This window comes from Mustela nivalis (genome assembly GCF_964662115.1).
Source record: "Mustela nivalis genome assembly, contig: HAP1_SCAFFOLD_690, whole genome shotgun sequence".
NCBI lineage: Eukaryota > Metazoa > Chordata > Mammalia > Carnivora > Mustelidae > Mustela > Mustela nivalis.
In genome coordinates this window covers 43,376-59,112 of record NW_028135973.1, presented here as the reverse complement: position 1 = coordinate 59,112, position 15,737 = coordinate 43,376, and the positions used below count along the sequence as shown (strand labels likewise).

Below are 15,737 nucleotides of genomic sequence, written 5' to 3'. Positions count from 1 at the left end.
AGAGGGAGAGATCACAAGTAGGCAGAGAGGCAGGCGGGGGTGGGGGGGGGAGAAGGCTCCCTGCTGAGCAGAGAGCCTGAAATGGGGCTCGATCCCAGGACCCTGAGATCATGACCTGAGCCAAAGGCAGAGGCTTAACCCACTGAGCCACCCAGGTACCCCAAAACTGAATAGTTTTGAAGAGCAACCCTCCTAATAATTGCCTTTCATGTATGCAGCCATTACAAAATATGCAGCTTGATTGATGGTTATTTATAAATTAGTGTGGGGTAATACGCTTGGCGGGGGGACATAAGTCATTGTGGGAGATGAACTTAGAGTCTTCAGTGTTGGAAATGGACTGATTGCACCATGTCCCGGCACAGTTTAAAGCCAGAGAGATTGGTATTAAACAAACACACAGTGAAGCTTTTGTGCTGTGAGGTGGTTAGTTTTCAAAGCAGAAGTTGTCCACATGTGAGCGTGACCCTGTTTTCAGACAGACTTGAGTGCCTACCCTAGGAGAAGTCATGGGCTGGCAAGTACAGGAGGCCTTGCCTCGATGGGTCTGAGTCCTCAGGTGGGGGGAGGGGGGCCCGCAGCACACCCTTTGAACCCAGGTTGAGGGGGTGTTTGCTTTGCAGAGGCTCTTGGTGCAGACCTCTGGCACACCACGAGTGTACCTGTTGGTGAGGGCTGTGGCTTTCCTTCGTTTTAGGTTGGGGTTGTGCCACTGTGAGCTGCCAGCAGTGTTTAGGGCTCCCGATCACGTACAGACCTGCCTCTGAGAGCTTAAAGGAGTCTTAGGTTGGATCCAGCTTCCGCAGAGGGCAGGCTTAGCAGGCTGAGAGCAGGCCTGCAGCTGACGGAGAAAGAAGGCTCCGGTCCTCGGGGCAGCCTGCCGCCACCGTTCTCTGGGCTGCTCTCAGCCACCTGGGCCAGTGGACTCCTCACCCTGATGTCCTCCAGAAACCCACCAAGGTATGTGCCACGCTAGCTTTGAGATTTGAGAGGAGAGTCTTAAACCGTTGATAACTCCTTGGGGGTATTAATGCCAGGGCTGAGATACCTTCGGGGGACAGGGGAGCCCCTACCAGTGGTCCCTGGGTGCCGGGGGAGGAGGTTGCTGGCTTCCCCCAGCTCTTCCCCAAAAGCCAGTCTTGTAACCACCGTGGCAGGGATGGTTTCAAGGTGAATCTAGAAATTGGTAACTTCCAGGAAACTCAGGGGAACCTGAACACAGGGCCTCATGCTTGTGTACACTTGGATCTGGCATATTAAGGCTCGACTCTTGCCCATCTCAGTGTTTGTCAGATGTGCTGGACTGCGAGCCACAGTAAGAATGACCTGTGGCCACCGAGACCCGAGTGCGGAGATAAATGCATACTCACTGTGTACTAAGAGCTGAGCAGTTCCTCCCTCTGTGTCTGCACGCCACTCTGGTCTCTTGCTGCTCACGAGACGGATTGCTCTTTGTGGTCTTATGGCATCGATTTCACCACCAGATCGGAAACCCAGGCTCCCTGGGCTCCGTGGCTGGCACAGAGTGGGTACCCAGACAGTTCTTGAAGGAACGAGTGGGTAAAAGGTGGCTTGAAATTTCCTAGGTTTTCATGAAAAGTCCCTCATTTCTCCTCTTGGGCTTTCACGGTGTGTTGAGAAGCAGGGTGTGGTTGGTGAAGAAAGAGCTCGACCCTGGGGGTCTGTGAGGTGGAGGTGGCCCCCACCATGGGGGGTGGGAGGGACGGTGCCTCCCGTGACAGCTGATGAGCACACACCTGTTAGCCGCCGAGTGTCCCCATCCTCTGTTCCCTCGTCAGAGTCTAGGAGGGATCACCCCGGGGTTCTCCATGAGCCTGCAGCCTCTGTGTCCCCCGTTTCCTCTCTCCCCTCAGATGGCACAGTTCTCAGGCTGCCTGCACGTCAGAGTCCGCCGTGCTCAGGCAAGCTCGATGGTTCTCCCTGGGGTGGGCCGCAGGCGCCAGCATTTTCTAAGCCCCTTCAGCTGAGGATCCCTATGCAAGCGCCTAGGCGCGTCCTGCAGAAAATGTAGAAGGGAATGTTGCTTTGGCCCTTTCCAGACTGTTTCCTAGGCAGGTGGCCAGTGTCACTGGACTCTGCCATCGCGGAGGCTGAGGGCAGCTGGCGCCGTCAGAGCACTCTGGCCCTCCCCTCGGGCGCTGCCTGCCCATCCACCTTCAGTCCCGCAGGCTTGGAGGAAGTCTGGACTTGAGCGGGTTCCTCCGGGGCAGGGTGCTTTCCTGGGCTTGGCAGGAGGAAGTTTGCACCCACAAGCCTTCAGGGTGTGGTGAATCATGGCTCACCAGGAGTGGCCCAGCAGGTGTGCCCCCAGGACGCCTCTCCTGCACCTGCTTGGGAATAGGTCACCTCGGGAGGGGTTTAATACAGATTCCTGGGCGCTCCACCCACATACGCCAATGCAAAGGTTGGGAGTGGGGACAGGGTATCTGGAGAAGAACACAAAAATGGATCCTAAGTCCTGCCACCTGGTTACGTCTGTTTACATTTTAAAGATGACATTGATAGTAGTGCATGTCGGGGGAAGATCACACAGGAAGGTCCCAGGTGAGGAGTCTTCCTCTCCTGAGTGGCTTCCTGGGTGCCCGCGTGTGGCCTGCAGTAGAGCGGGGAGCTGGGCTGTTGCACCATTTCATCCTGGAACCCAGGGACCAGTCCCTGCCCCAGGATCACCGGGTGGGATGCGCCCACCACACCCCAAGTCTCCTTGCCTTGTCTCGAGGTACTGGGTGTCTTTTATAAAACATGGCTCTGTGTGTGCCTGTGTGTCTGTATACCTGAAAAACAGTATACGGAAGGGGTCTCAAGACGCCCCAGACCGCACTCGGTACCTCTTTCCCGCCTGGGCAGGTGTGCCCTGACGTTGTGCCCTGACTGTTGCTCGTGGAACATCACCCTTCTCCCATTTCCCAGATCAAGAGCTGAGGCTTCGGTGACTGGCTTTGTGGCCGCTGACCCGTGCGAGGCCTGGAGCCTCGTGCTTCCTGTGTCACCCATCTTGGCTAGTTCGTGAGCCCCCCCCGCCTCAGTTCCCCCATCTATAAAGAGGGTTGTGAGGATGAAGTGAGGTAATGCCTAAAATGGGAGGGTCCCCAGCACTGTGGCCATGAGTGTGCTCTCCGTTCCTCCATGGGGGAGGTGAAGTGATCTCTCAAGACCGGCAAGTGGTGGGCTGGAAGCTGTCCCCAGCGAGGGGAGAGCACTCTGGGGGAGAAGTGGGGTGCGCAGAGGTCAGCGGACAGGTTAGGTGCAGCGAGTGTCATAAGGAACGGTTTAGGTGACACTCCCGGGTTCGGTCCGGACCCACCTCCCAAGGGCAGGAACTGTCTCTTCCCAGTGGCGCATGGCCTTGACCTCGACCTCAACACAGGAGCAGGTGGGCTCCTGAGGAGCTGCCTGGGACCTGACAACCCAAAGAAATCCCACGATAAGTTAGCTCCCAGGCAGGGTTGCCTCCCTCCGTGCACCACGTGGGTTTCACTCCAGCGGTGGAAGCCAGAGCGTCGACAGATGTTCCCGACATGGGTAACTGGCCTGCAGGGTCACCAGACCAGTGACTGCAGTCCTGCACGGCTCCCAGCCCGGCAGGCTGGGAGGCCCCAAAGGGACGGGGGGGGGGGGGACGGGGAGGCGGTCAGTTGTTTCCAGGGTGCTGACTGGCCACTTCTGAGGCCAGGGAGGAGGGACCAAGCTTGGGCCACAGGCCCTGGCATTCCTGCTGGTGTTCTTTCTCAGTGGGTACCAGCAGCAAGGATTTCCCGTCCTGGGCGTGACCTGGCAGGGCCCAGTGTCCACCCCACTGGAACCTTCTCCTGTAGAGGCCTCTCCCTCCTTTTAAAATTTACTCGATTCAGGGGCTCTATCAGATGCAGTTCTCTGATTTACGTCAGCCCCCAAGCTGCCCTTCTGCCCACTTTTTGAAAAGGCTGTCTGTCCTCTTCTTTTTTTAAGATTTTATTTATTTCTGTCCTCTTCTTTTTTTAAGATTTTATTTATTTGACAGACAAGAGATCACAAGCAGGCAGAGAGGCAGGCAGAGGTAGAGGGAGAAGCAGGCTCCCCGCTGAGTGGAGAGCCTGATGAAGGGCTCGATCCCAGGACCCCGAGATCATGACCTGAGCCGAAGGCAGAGGCTTTAACCCACTGAGCCACCCAGGCGCCCCTGTCTGTCCCCTTCTTTTCTGTTTATCTTCTGTGTCCCCTCCTGGGAGAGCCCTTCTGACCCTCCACTCCTGCACTGTTCTCTCTGCTCCTTGTTTCTCGTCATGTCTGCTTTTGTTTGGCGTCTCCCTGCCTTCCCTGGAGGCTGTGTACGTTCACTTGAGCCTGTCCCCCTGCCCCTCACAGGAGCAGACAGTTTGTAGTGGTTGGAAGGACGAGGGCCTCTCTTCCGAATGGGTCAGGGAGTGGCCAAACCAGGATCCTAATCCAGATCTGTACCCCCTGCCCCCCGCCCCGTCCTCTAGGAGGCACTGGGTTCAAATTCATAAGGACTAGGGAGTGTGGGGTGGTAGGACTCAGGGCAGGTTCCTTAACCTGAGCCTGAGTTTGCTCTCCTGGAAAGTAGGGATGACAAAGGTGACCGCCTTGCAGTGTTGTGAGAATCTATAAATCCTGTCGCGTGCTCTTGGTATGGGTTCCGCAAACCCTGGTGTTGGGGTTCTGGCTAGTGACCAAAAACGAGACGGCTGTGGGACCTCCTGCCTAACCCCAGTCAACTCGGGTGACCTCAGAGACCTTTTGTCACTTGTGCGCCAGCCAGCGATGCAAACAGATGCCGAAATCTTGTCCCACTTCCCTGGGAGCCAAGCACCCCACGAAGGCCCGACCCCCACTGGGGAACCTGTGGTTGCCCTTGAATGTCTCCCTAAGGCCAGGAGCCCTGCATTCTCCTGCTGTGACTCACTTCCTGTTTGGGCCAGGAATTTGGAAGCTGGGAAAGAGCTCAGAGAGCTCCATGGGAACGGCTGGGCCCGCCCACCAGAGCCTTAAAGGGACAGCTGTCCCAGCCCAGGGCTTGTGGGGGTAGGGGTGGTCCCCCGGTAAGGGGGGTGGCACGTTGACGAAGTTAGGATGTGAACCCAGGGGGTCTGCTGCCAGATCCCACAGCCGCCACCTTTTCCCCTAAGGAACCTCCCCACCCTATTTGTGCCGTGCCCAATCCAGTTGTTGCGCCAGTTTGGAAGGACCCACACTGCCAACACCTTACTGTCTTGTCCTTTGTTGCACGTCCTATCAACCATATCCCAGACTGATGGCGAAAATCCCATGAGATCCTGTTTGCCGGGGACGGCACACACAGACGCGGATGGGGACAGATAAGTGAGTGGGGCCGGCAGCCCAGAGACAACAGTGGGTTGCAGGGCGCATGTCCCCTTCAGTGCCTGTGCTCAAATTCATGTGTTTGGTCCAACAGAGCACCTGGGGGTGGGGCTGACCTTGGCCTAACTTGGGTCGGGACCTCAGGAGAATGCCTGGGTGGGTGCTTTCCTAGGCTCCTTCAGAAGCCCCTGTCCAGTTCTCTGGGCCTCACCTTGACCATTTGTAAAATGGACCCTCTCCCCGGTTCTGGCTTTGGGATCTGGGACACTCGGCCATCAGTGGGCTGTAACTTGCAAATACTTGTCCTCAGGGCTCAGACTCTGCTCCCCCAACCTCCACCTCCCTCCCACTCCTAAGCTGTACCACATGGGGTGCTGGCAGTGCCCTTGGCCTGGCCATCCTTGGTTCTTGTTGTGGCTGTAGTTCTGCTAGCCTTTGGTAGAAGATGTCTGTGGCTGTGGACAAAGCAGGCTCTGGCTTCTCAGTGTGCAGCTAACTGGGGACCAGACAGACAGGAATGGACCTGACAATTCTACAGGAAATTATGTAGTGGGCAGCAGGAAAGGGGCCAGGCATCCTCCTAGCCCCATTTCTCAACGGTCTCTTGTAAGGTTATAGCACAACCCCTGAGGCATGTGTGTCCCCGCCTCTTTTGCCAGTGGAGAAGCTAGGGCTCAGAGAGATTGAGTGACTTGTCTGGGAGATGCCCAGCTGTGACTCAGACACAGGGTTGCGTTTCTCTAAAAAGTCTGAACTCTTCTCCTGTGTGACTTTCCGTACCTGAAACAGGCACGATCCTTCTTTTCCCTGGAAATTGGGGGTACAGCGGGCAGCATGACGCTGACATCATTTTGTGTGTCTAACTTTTTTTTTTTTTTGACGACTCTGGTCAAATGGTGGTGTTTTGTGGTCTCAACATCAAGAGAGATAAACCGCGTCTTTTCCCAAGCAGTCATGCTTTTTCGTATTATAAGAATGAAATTCTTTATCGAGGTGGCTGGTTCAGGATCCTAGAAGCACACTATTCAGAGAAACAGGACACCACCGAAGGACTAAACTGAGTAACACTGATGGACAGTCTCTGCGTGGAGACCACCTGGGTTTGAATCCCGGTTCTGCTAACGAGCTGTGTGACCTTGAACAGAGCCTCTCAGTCTCTTCCTCTGTAAGATGTGCGGAAGGATAGTCTCTCTTCCACGTTCTTAGAAGGCTTACATGAGTTTAACGAGTGAGTATTTGTAAACTTCTTAGGCTAGAGTGCTTGCCATATAGTTCGTACAGACCTTGACATTGGTAGTCAGTTTTCTTTCTGGGCCCGGAGTCCAAAAAACTACAGGCCGAGGGCCAAATCCATCCCACTGGCTGGTTTTCTCCCTAAGCTCCATTTAGACTTGTCTGTTCACATTATTGTCCTGGGCTGTTTTGGCGCCTCAACGGCAAGAGCTGAAGAGTTGCGACAGACACCTTACAGGTCATAGAGCCAAAAATACGGACTGTCCTATCCTTTACAGGAAGCACTTGGCTACTCTCCTCTCCCAGGGCACGTCCTGTGATGTAAAACAGTAGATGGGCTCGTGGTGTAGGCATTTGTCTAGCTGTCTGCTCCTCGTCACATTAAATCGAGGACCCCCTCCCTCCTCGGTGCACGTGGCTCTGCCATACCTTCCTATCAGTCTCTGCGATGTCACTTACTTTATTTTGTTTGGAGTCTGTTGCAAAATGTGTTGCAGTGCACTTTTACTTTTTATTTTTTAAAGATTTTATTTATTTGACAGAGATCACAAATAGGCAAGAGAGGCAAGTGGGGTGGGGGGGGAGCAGGCTCCCCGCTGAGCAGAGAGCCCGATTCGATTCAGGGTTTGATCCCAGGGCCCTGAGATCATGACCTGAGCCAAAGGCAGAGGCTTAACCCATTGAGCCACCCAGGCGCCCCTGCAGTGCACATCTTTTGTGCTCATGTGGGAGATTTCTAGATATCAAGAAGTGGACATTCTGGGTCAAAAGCATTGATAACATCTAAAAGTTTCTACTCCCAGGGTGCCTGGCTGTCTCTGTCGGAGGAACGTGAGACTCTTGGTCTTGGGTTGTGAGTATGAACCCCATGTGGGGTGTAGGGATTATTTAAATAAGTAAAAAGTTAAGAATAAAATGAAAGTTTATGAGGGAGACTCTACGGTTATCTTCCCAGAAGGCCAGTTTTTACTACCTCTGGCTTTGTCTAAAAGTACCCATTTCCCCCCTCTCCACCCTGGAGGGCTGATTCTTTTCAAATTAACTTACAGTTGTGGTTTATAGCTCTAATAAAAGCCCCAAAGGATTTTTGGAAATGGGTCAGAAGTATTTAAGTTCAGTCAAAAGAATTTACAGTTGAGAATAGCTAAAGAAATTTTGAAATAAAAAATTAAAACAAAAAAGTAGTAATAAGTAGAAGATAGTAGCTCCGGTAGTAAGACAGGATAGAACGCTCCAGAAAATACTCTTGTTTATAGAAGAACTTGATAGTCCAGCAGGAAATAGCACAAAATGAGGGGATGGATCAGTCAACAGATGACATCAGGAACATTGACTGTTTGGAGGGAAGGTTTTTGTTAGAGTATCACTTCACGCTCCCAGATATATGGACAGATTATAACGAGCTAAATGTTAAGACATGCTCAGCAGGGAGCCTGCTGCTCCCACTCCCACTTCCCCTGCGTGTGTTCCCTCTTTCTCTGTCTCTCTCTGTCAAATGAATATTTAAGCAATTAAAAGCTGAGGGAACATATATGTGAATATTTAGCTTTGTAAGTGTAAAGGTATTGGGACATTTTTGTGTGTGTGTGTGACAGTATTTTTAAACAAACAACTTGAGGGTGCCTGGGTAGTTTGGTTAAGCATCCGACTTCAGCTCAGGTCATAATCTCAGGGTCCTGGGATCCAGCCCCACATCAGGCTTCCTGCCCAGCTGGAAGTCTGTTTGTCCCTCCGTTCACCCCCTCCCTGCTCACGCTCTCTCTCAAATAAATAAAATCTTTAAAGAAAACAGTTAAAAGTAAAATCTTGATTATAAGAGTAATCGATTATAAGTGTAAAAACGACCGATATAAACAAACTTGAAAAAGAGACCATGACAGTTATGACAAATCTAATGTATGTATATATCTCTGTCGACATACACATGTGCACACGCACATACCTGAGTAAGAGAGAAAAACACCTAAAAGGAAAAATGAACAAAAAATGCGAACACGGAGTTTCCAGAAGCAGAAATACAAATGAGCAATCAACATCTGAATCCCAAGTTCAGCCTTACTTTGTGAATTTCAGATTTGAAAAGGAGATTCTGTGGGGTTTTTTTGTTTTTGTTTTTGTTTTTTGGAAGATATCTATCTATTTGGCAGAGAGAGCACAAGTAGGCAAAGCGGGAGGCAGAGGGAGAAGCAGCCTTCCCTCTGAGCAGGGAGCCTGATGCAGGACTCCCTCCCAGGACCCTGGGATCATGACCTGAGCTGAAGGCAGATGCTTAACCGACTGAGCCACCCAGGCGCCCCAAGACTGTGGTTAGAATAAGTTTCTGAGAAGCTCCGTTGCTACTACTCAGCACCAGGAAGCCTGAGATGATGTACCTGCAGCACACGCTACTCCTAACAGGACAGCCTGCCTGCCACACGTTGAAAATTCAGTTGGCCACATACAGGAAGATCTCTAAAGACAGTCATTGTTTCCTACCCTCTAATTCCAGTTTCGAAGCATTAATCCCAGTGGGGCGATAATCAAGAGTTGTGGAAGGCAGTCCTTTAGCAACAATACAAAGTGTAGTACTTGGAGTAACAAGACAGCGTAAACCCAATGCTAGGAGACTGATCAAACATGCCAATTTCACTAGGTGGGTAAGCCTTGGTAAAGCACACTGTTGACAGATATCTTAAGAAATGGGAGAATGTTGTTCACATGACAAACACACACGGCAAGATCTTCATTTGACCAGAATGGTGCCAGGCAGCGAGTTTTCAATAAATGTTAGCTACTGTCGTTATCAAGGATTGCAGACTCTCAAAGGACCATTCAGTTGTTTGTTGATATATTCTGTGCTCTGTTGACGTTCATCTGGTATGTGAGCCAGGTGGGGAGGGCTGTGGGGGCAGCGTCCCTGGCTTTTCTCTTCCTGTTCCTCGGCTCCCTGGGGCTTCTGCTGGCCCTGTTTCTGGCTGGGCACTGCCACCTAGAGGCTCCTGGCCCACAGGGCAGCTGTCCCTTAAAGCCCTTCACTCCGGACACTGGGCCCAGGTGTCCCAAGACCCTCTTCTTGACTGTATTTTAAGATTTCTTTTTTAGTTACAAAATTTTTTTTTGGTTTTATAGTAATCTCTCCCCCTGCAATGTAGGGCTTGAACTCCTGACCCCAAGAACAAGAGTCGCATGCTCTTCTGACTGAGCCAGCCAGGCGCCTGCTCTGAGAAATTTTTTTTTTTTTTTTTTTTTTTTTTAGGGTGGTTTTAGGTTCACAGCACAATTGAGAGGAGGTATAGAGATTTCTCGCACACCCCCACCTCACCCCCCATGCACAGTCCCTCCCACTGTCAACACCCCCACCAGAGTGGGACATATATGTTTACAGTCGATGAACCCACATGGACTACATCATTGTTTGTTGTTTCCGTATGAGTTCATCTTGGTAGTGTGCGTTCCGTGGGTTAGGTAGGACCCATACAATGACGTGTATCCATCATTATGGTATCATAGAGACTGGGTTCACTGCCCTAAAAATTCCCGGTGCTTCATCTGCTCATCAACCTCTGGCAACCACACTCATCTTTTTACTGTCCCATACTTTTTTTTTTTTAAGGATTTTGTTTGTTTATTTACTGTGAGAGAGAGAGAGAGAGCAAGCGCACCAGCAGGGGGAGCAGCAGAGGGGGAGAGGGAGAAGCAGAGTCCCCGCTGAGCAGGGATCCCGACGCGGGGCTCGATCCCAGGTCCCTGGAATCATGACCTGAAGGCAGACACTTAACCGACTGAGCCGCCCAGGCACCCCACTGTCTCTATACTTTATCTTTTCCAGAATGTCGTATAGTTGGAGACAGTGTATAGCCTTTTCAGACTGGCTTCTCTCACTTAGTAATGGTGCATTGAACTTTCCTCCCTGTCTCTCCGTGCCTGAAAGCTAATTTCTCCTTCGTGATGAATAGTGTTCCATTGCCTGGATGTATCACAGTTAATGAACAAAGCTGCTGTAAACATTCACATACAGGATTTTGTGTGGACATAAGCGTTCAACTCCTTTGGGTAAATACAGCGGGGAGGGGTGGGCGGGCAGCAGTTGCTGGATCATAACAGTGGGCGTCTGTTGGGTGTTGTAAGAAACCACTAGAGTCTCCTCCAAAGTGGCTGTTCCATTTTTTGTTCCCATAAATGAATAACGGTACCTGTTGCTCTGCATCCTCACCCGTATTTGATGTTTTCAAGGTTCGGATTTTGGCCATTCGCACAGGTATGTGACAACCTCTCCCTATCGTTAAAATTTGCATTTGATGAGGATTTTTTCACAAGCTCATTTGCCATCTGTGTATCTTCTTTGGAGAGGTGTCTGTTAAGCTCTGCTGCCCCCTTTTTAAAATCAGGTTATTTCCTTATTGTTGTTTTTGTTTGTTTGTTTTTTTTTAAAGATTTCATTTTTAAGTAATCTCCACACCCAACATAGGACTGGAACTCACAGCCCTGAGATCAGAGTCGCAGGCTCCGCCAACTGAGCCAGCCAGGTGAATTTTAAGAGCTCTTGGTGTATTTTGGGTAGCAGTCCTTTATCAGATGTGTCCTTTTTTTTTTTTTTTTTTTTAAGATTTTAAAAATTTTTTATTTATTTTAGTGACAGAGATCATAAGTAAGCAGAGAGGCAGGCAGAGAGAGAGAGAGAGAGAGCAGGAAGCAGGCTCCCTGCTGAGCAGAGAGCCCGATTCGGGGCTCGATCCCAGGACCCTGGGATTACGACCTGAGCCGAAGGCAGAAGCCTCAATGCACTGAGCCACCGAGGCGCCCCTCAGATGTGTCCTTTGCAAGTATTTTTCTCTTGGTCCGTGGCTTGTCTTCTAATTTTCTTGATGTTGTTTATCTTTTATAGGGCAGAAGTTTTTGTTTGTTTTGTTTGTTTATTGGAGAGCGAGCAGAGAGAGTGACAGAGGGAGAGAGACAGGGAAGACTCTGCATTGAGTGTGGAGCCCCACATGGGGCTTGAGATCATGACCTGAGCCAAAATCAAGAGTTGGTTGTTCAACCAGCTGAGTCACCCCGTGGGGTCCCTGGAGGCCAGGTGTTTTTAATTTTAATGAAGACCAATTCATCAATTATTTCTTCCATGAATTGTGCCTTTGGTGTTGTATCTGAAAATCATTACTATAAATAAATAAAGTAAAATATATAATAAAATAATAAATAAAAATGACGCCAGGGTGGCTCAGTTGGTTAAGCCTCTGCCTTTGGCTTAAGTCCCGCATTGGGCTCCTTGCTCATTGGGAAGTCTGCTTCTCCCTCTGCCTGCTGCTTCCCTAGCTTGTGTTCTCTCTCTCTCTCAAATAAGTAAAATATTTAAAAATTAAATAAAAGTTATCACCATACCCAGTCTTCTATCTGGGTTCCCCTATGTTATGTTCTGGGAGTTCTGTAGTTTTACATATAAGTCTGTGATTACAAAAAAATTGGGTGTCCAGTGCTGCAGCCACGGTCACAGTGAGCCCTGGATGGTGGGATCCAGGTCTGCCAGCAGCAACCTGGGATGTGAGTGGGGCTGGCTCATTCACCCACAGCCCCTGGAGAAGGAGGAAAGCCTATTTTTTGCTAGTCTGCACACTCTTCTCTGTCACAGAGATACTGCACTTTAAAATTTCTATTTGATAAAAGAAGCAGTGATGTGAATGTAAAAGAGTATAATTCTAAATGCATTGTTCTTGTATAATTTCTCTCTTCCAAGCAACATAGAGGAGTTGATTACCAATATCTTACCAATACCAGGTGCATGAGAAAAAGAATCACAGAACAAGACTCAATCAAGAGAGTGTCACAATCAAGAGAATTGACTATGACTTTGGTCAGGTTACTAACTTCTAAGTTTTCTCATCTGTACAAGAGAATGAACAACAGTATCTTTCCTACAGCAAAAACTGCTCGTTATGTCCCAAGATCCTTTCTCCTTTGATTTTTAGCTGGGGGCATATGGCTGTACCAAATAATGACTATACTTCGCAGCCTGCTTTGCAGCTACAGTCATAGAGCTGTGTAACCATGTGACCAAGTTCTGGCCAATGGGGCATCGGTAAAAACGGAATGAAAACTTTTGCGTGGAGGGTGGGGTGTTGTCTTTCTCTTCTTTCCTCCTTTCCCTGAGTTGGATTATAGGCGTAATGAGTGGAGCTGGAGCAGCCCTCTGGAACATGAGGTCCTTTTAGGAATGGAGAATGGAAGACATGCCTAGAAGACCCCCAAGACAGAAGAAAGTCATTTCCCTGACACCATGGAGCTGCCACACCAGCCCTGGACCATTTCATCTCAGATTTTTATGTCACAGAAGTGACACTAAGCCACTGTCCTTTTAAGCTTCTTTAACTTGTAAAATGAATTTAGTCTTAATAAATGCATGACGTCATAGATTTCTTGGGGGAGATTCAATGAGCTATTGTATACAACTTGCCTATCACAATACCTGGCAAAGTGTAAACACTCAGGAAGTGTAAACTCCTTATTAGTACCTTCTGTAGTGTTCAGGTAGAATAACTATCCCTCCTCTCCAGTGAGAGCTCCAGGGAGGAGTGCTTCTGCAAAGAAAAAAAAAAAACAATCGAGATTGTGCTGTTAACTTCTTTTTGGTTCCAAACAATTGCAAAAAAAGAAAACAGCATCTTCATAAACAGCTAATTGCACTAGAAATGATTTCACTTGAGCTGTTGTGTTTACTAGTTGTAGCTGACAAAACCCTGCCTTACAAATTTGCATAGTATTTTAATTGGGAGATAAGTCAGACATTCTTTTAAATAGCTGTGTTTACAAACACATAGCTCAATTGTTCCATATTTGAAACACAGCCTTTCAAAACAATTTAGTTCCATTCTTCGTGGCTTTCTCTGTTTTAAAATACAAGTGGGAATGTTTTCTAGGAGTCCGTGGCCCCTTTCCACTTTGTGCCTGGTCACCTGTGGGTGGTTCATTTATCAACTATTTAATTCTACTGTTGTCTAATTAATGTCTGTTGTCTAATTAATGTTGTTCTAAGGTGCTTTTTAACTCTCAGGTTCTCTGCTTTGGTAAAACGCTGCCAGTCTTCTGGACCCAAACCTCAATTCCTAAGGAACTCCAGGGGTAAAACAAGGACAGTCAAATTGAAGGAGGAAATTTGTCACAAGGTTTATTATCAATGGATGAAAGGAAAGAGGAGAGAAAGATCAAGATGGATGTCTTAGTCATCTAAGGCGTCTGCCTTCTGCTCAGGTCATGATCCCGGGGTCCTGACATTGAGCCCCACATCAGGATCAGTGGGGAGCCTGCTTCTCCCTCTCCTTCTGCCTTCTGCTCTGCCTGCTTGTGTTGTCTCTCACTCTCTGTCAAATAAATAAAATCTTAAAAAAAAAAAAAAAAAGATTGTTACTCTCTTTTTTAAAAGCATTCTTACTTATTTAAGTGATCTCTACAGCCCATGTGGGGCTTGAACTCACAACCCTGAGATCAAGAGTCACACCTTCCACCGATTGAGTCATCCAGGTGCCCCTAAATTACTTCTCTCTTCTTGTTCTCCTTTTTTTTTCTAGTGGAAGTATAATTGTCTTCCCATATCCCAGTTGTTTGCAGCATCCATTACAGCGACTTGATTTGTACATGTCAGGAAATATCTCCACCAGAAGTGGAGCTACCATCTGTCGCTGCATGAAATTGCTACAATATTATTGGCTGTCCCCTGTCTATACTATACACCCCCAAGACTTACTTTGTAACTGGACGTTTGTACCTCAATCCCTTCACACATTTTGCCCCCCTCCTAGCTGCCTCCTGCATATGGTTACGGGTAGTTTCCGTATAGCTGTGGATCAGTCCCTGTCTTGCCTTATTTGTTCCTTTTGTGTCTCAGATTCTGCACACAAGTGAAATCGTCTTTCTCTATGTGACTTGTTTCACTTAGCACAACATCCTCTAGGTCCATCTCTTTTCTCCCAAATGGAGAGACTTTCCTCTTCGTCTTGGTTTATACCTGTTTATTTTTCTTTAGGCTAATCCATATCAGGGTTTCAATTGCTTTTTCCTTTTTATTTTTTTAAAGATTTTATTTATTTATGTGACAGAGGGAGATCACAAGTAGGCAGAGAGAGAGAGAGAGAGAGGAGGAAGCAGGCTCCCCGCCGAGCAGAGAGCCCGATGTTGGACTCGATCCCAGGACCCTGAGATCACAAACTGAGCCGAAGGCAGAGACTCAAACCACTGAGCCACCCAGGCGCCCATTCATGAAGTTTTTTTGGTTACCAAAGCATGCTCAGTATTTGGGCAAAAATAAAATCTGTCACAATCCCCAAAGTGCGTGTGACCAGACACTTTGCCGTGTGTCTCTAGGGGAGGCCATGAGGACTGGGGGAGACCCCGTGAATCAAGGAATGAGTGCCAGGAGAATTTCTGAGACCGAGTACAAGACACATCCCATTGGGATTGAAGACTAGAATTGAAGTTCACCTAGAAACGGGACCTCAGCGTCAAGGGGCAAGCGTTGAGTTGGCAGTTGGCCTCGAAAGGGTTTTAGTGTGTATGTAGTGACTGCTTTTGGTGACCATCTCTCTTCTACACTTTCCAGAGAACCCCACCTTTATTTGGTTCTGCACAGCTGTGGCTTGCTAAGGCCGCTACTGAAAGCAACATGAACTGTTTGGCTGAACCACAGACATGGACTCTCACTGTTCCGGTGGCTGGAGGGTCAAAGTCAAGGTGCTGGCAGGGCTGGTTCGCTCTGAGGCAGGTGAGGGAGAATCTGTACCAGCCCTTCTCCTTGCTTCTGCAGCCTCAGGCATCCTTGGCTTGTAATAGGTCATATCTTCACTCTGGGCCTTCACATCATTTTCTCTTTGTGCACGGCTTTATGTCCAGGTGTCTCCTTTTTATAAAGACTCTAGTCTTATCGGGATTAGGGCCCACTCTCATGGCCTTAGCGCAACCTGGTTCCCTCTCTCGGTCAGATAGCTCCCTCTGTTGGTCACATTGCAAAGTCCTGAGAGGGTCTCAATAACTTCCTTGGTTTCAACCAGTTCAGCCCATCACATCCGCGTTCTTCAAAGGGAAACCCCACAGTCGGGTGGCAGGCTAGGGCTACCCCCAGCTTTCCGTATTCCACATGGTATCGCTCTAAAAGCCAACAGCCTAACAACAGCCTAAAAGTTTGAGCTCAGTATTTATCC

At 49.1% G+C, this 15,737-nt stretch overlaps 1 long non-coding RNA gene across 2 annotated transcripts; it reads left to right on the top strand.

Annotated features, from left to right (window-relative positions):
• The first annotated feature begins 140 nt into the window (after nucleotides 1–140).
• On the top strand, nucleotides 141–13,942 carry LOC309857399. 2 transcript variants are annotated; one of them, XR_014307684.1, is made up of 3 exons: nucleotides 141–960; nucleotides 6,334–6,568; nucleotides 12,325–13,942. It is a non-coding gene; the product is annotated as an uncharacterized lncRNA (long non-coding RNA). The 2 variants fall into 2 exon arrangements; XR_014307685.1 differs by lacking the exons at nucleotides 141–960; nucleotides 6,334–6,568 and adding exons at nucleotides 7,947–9,205; nucleotides 10,986–11,078.
• The last annotated feature ends 1,795 nt before the right edge of the window (nucleotides 13,943–15,737 follow it).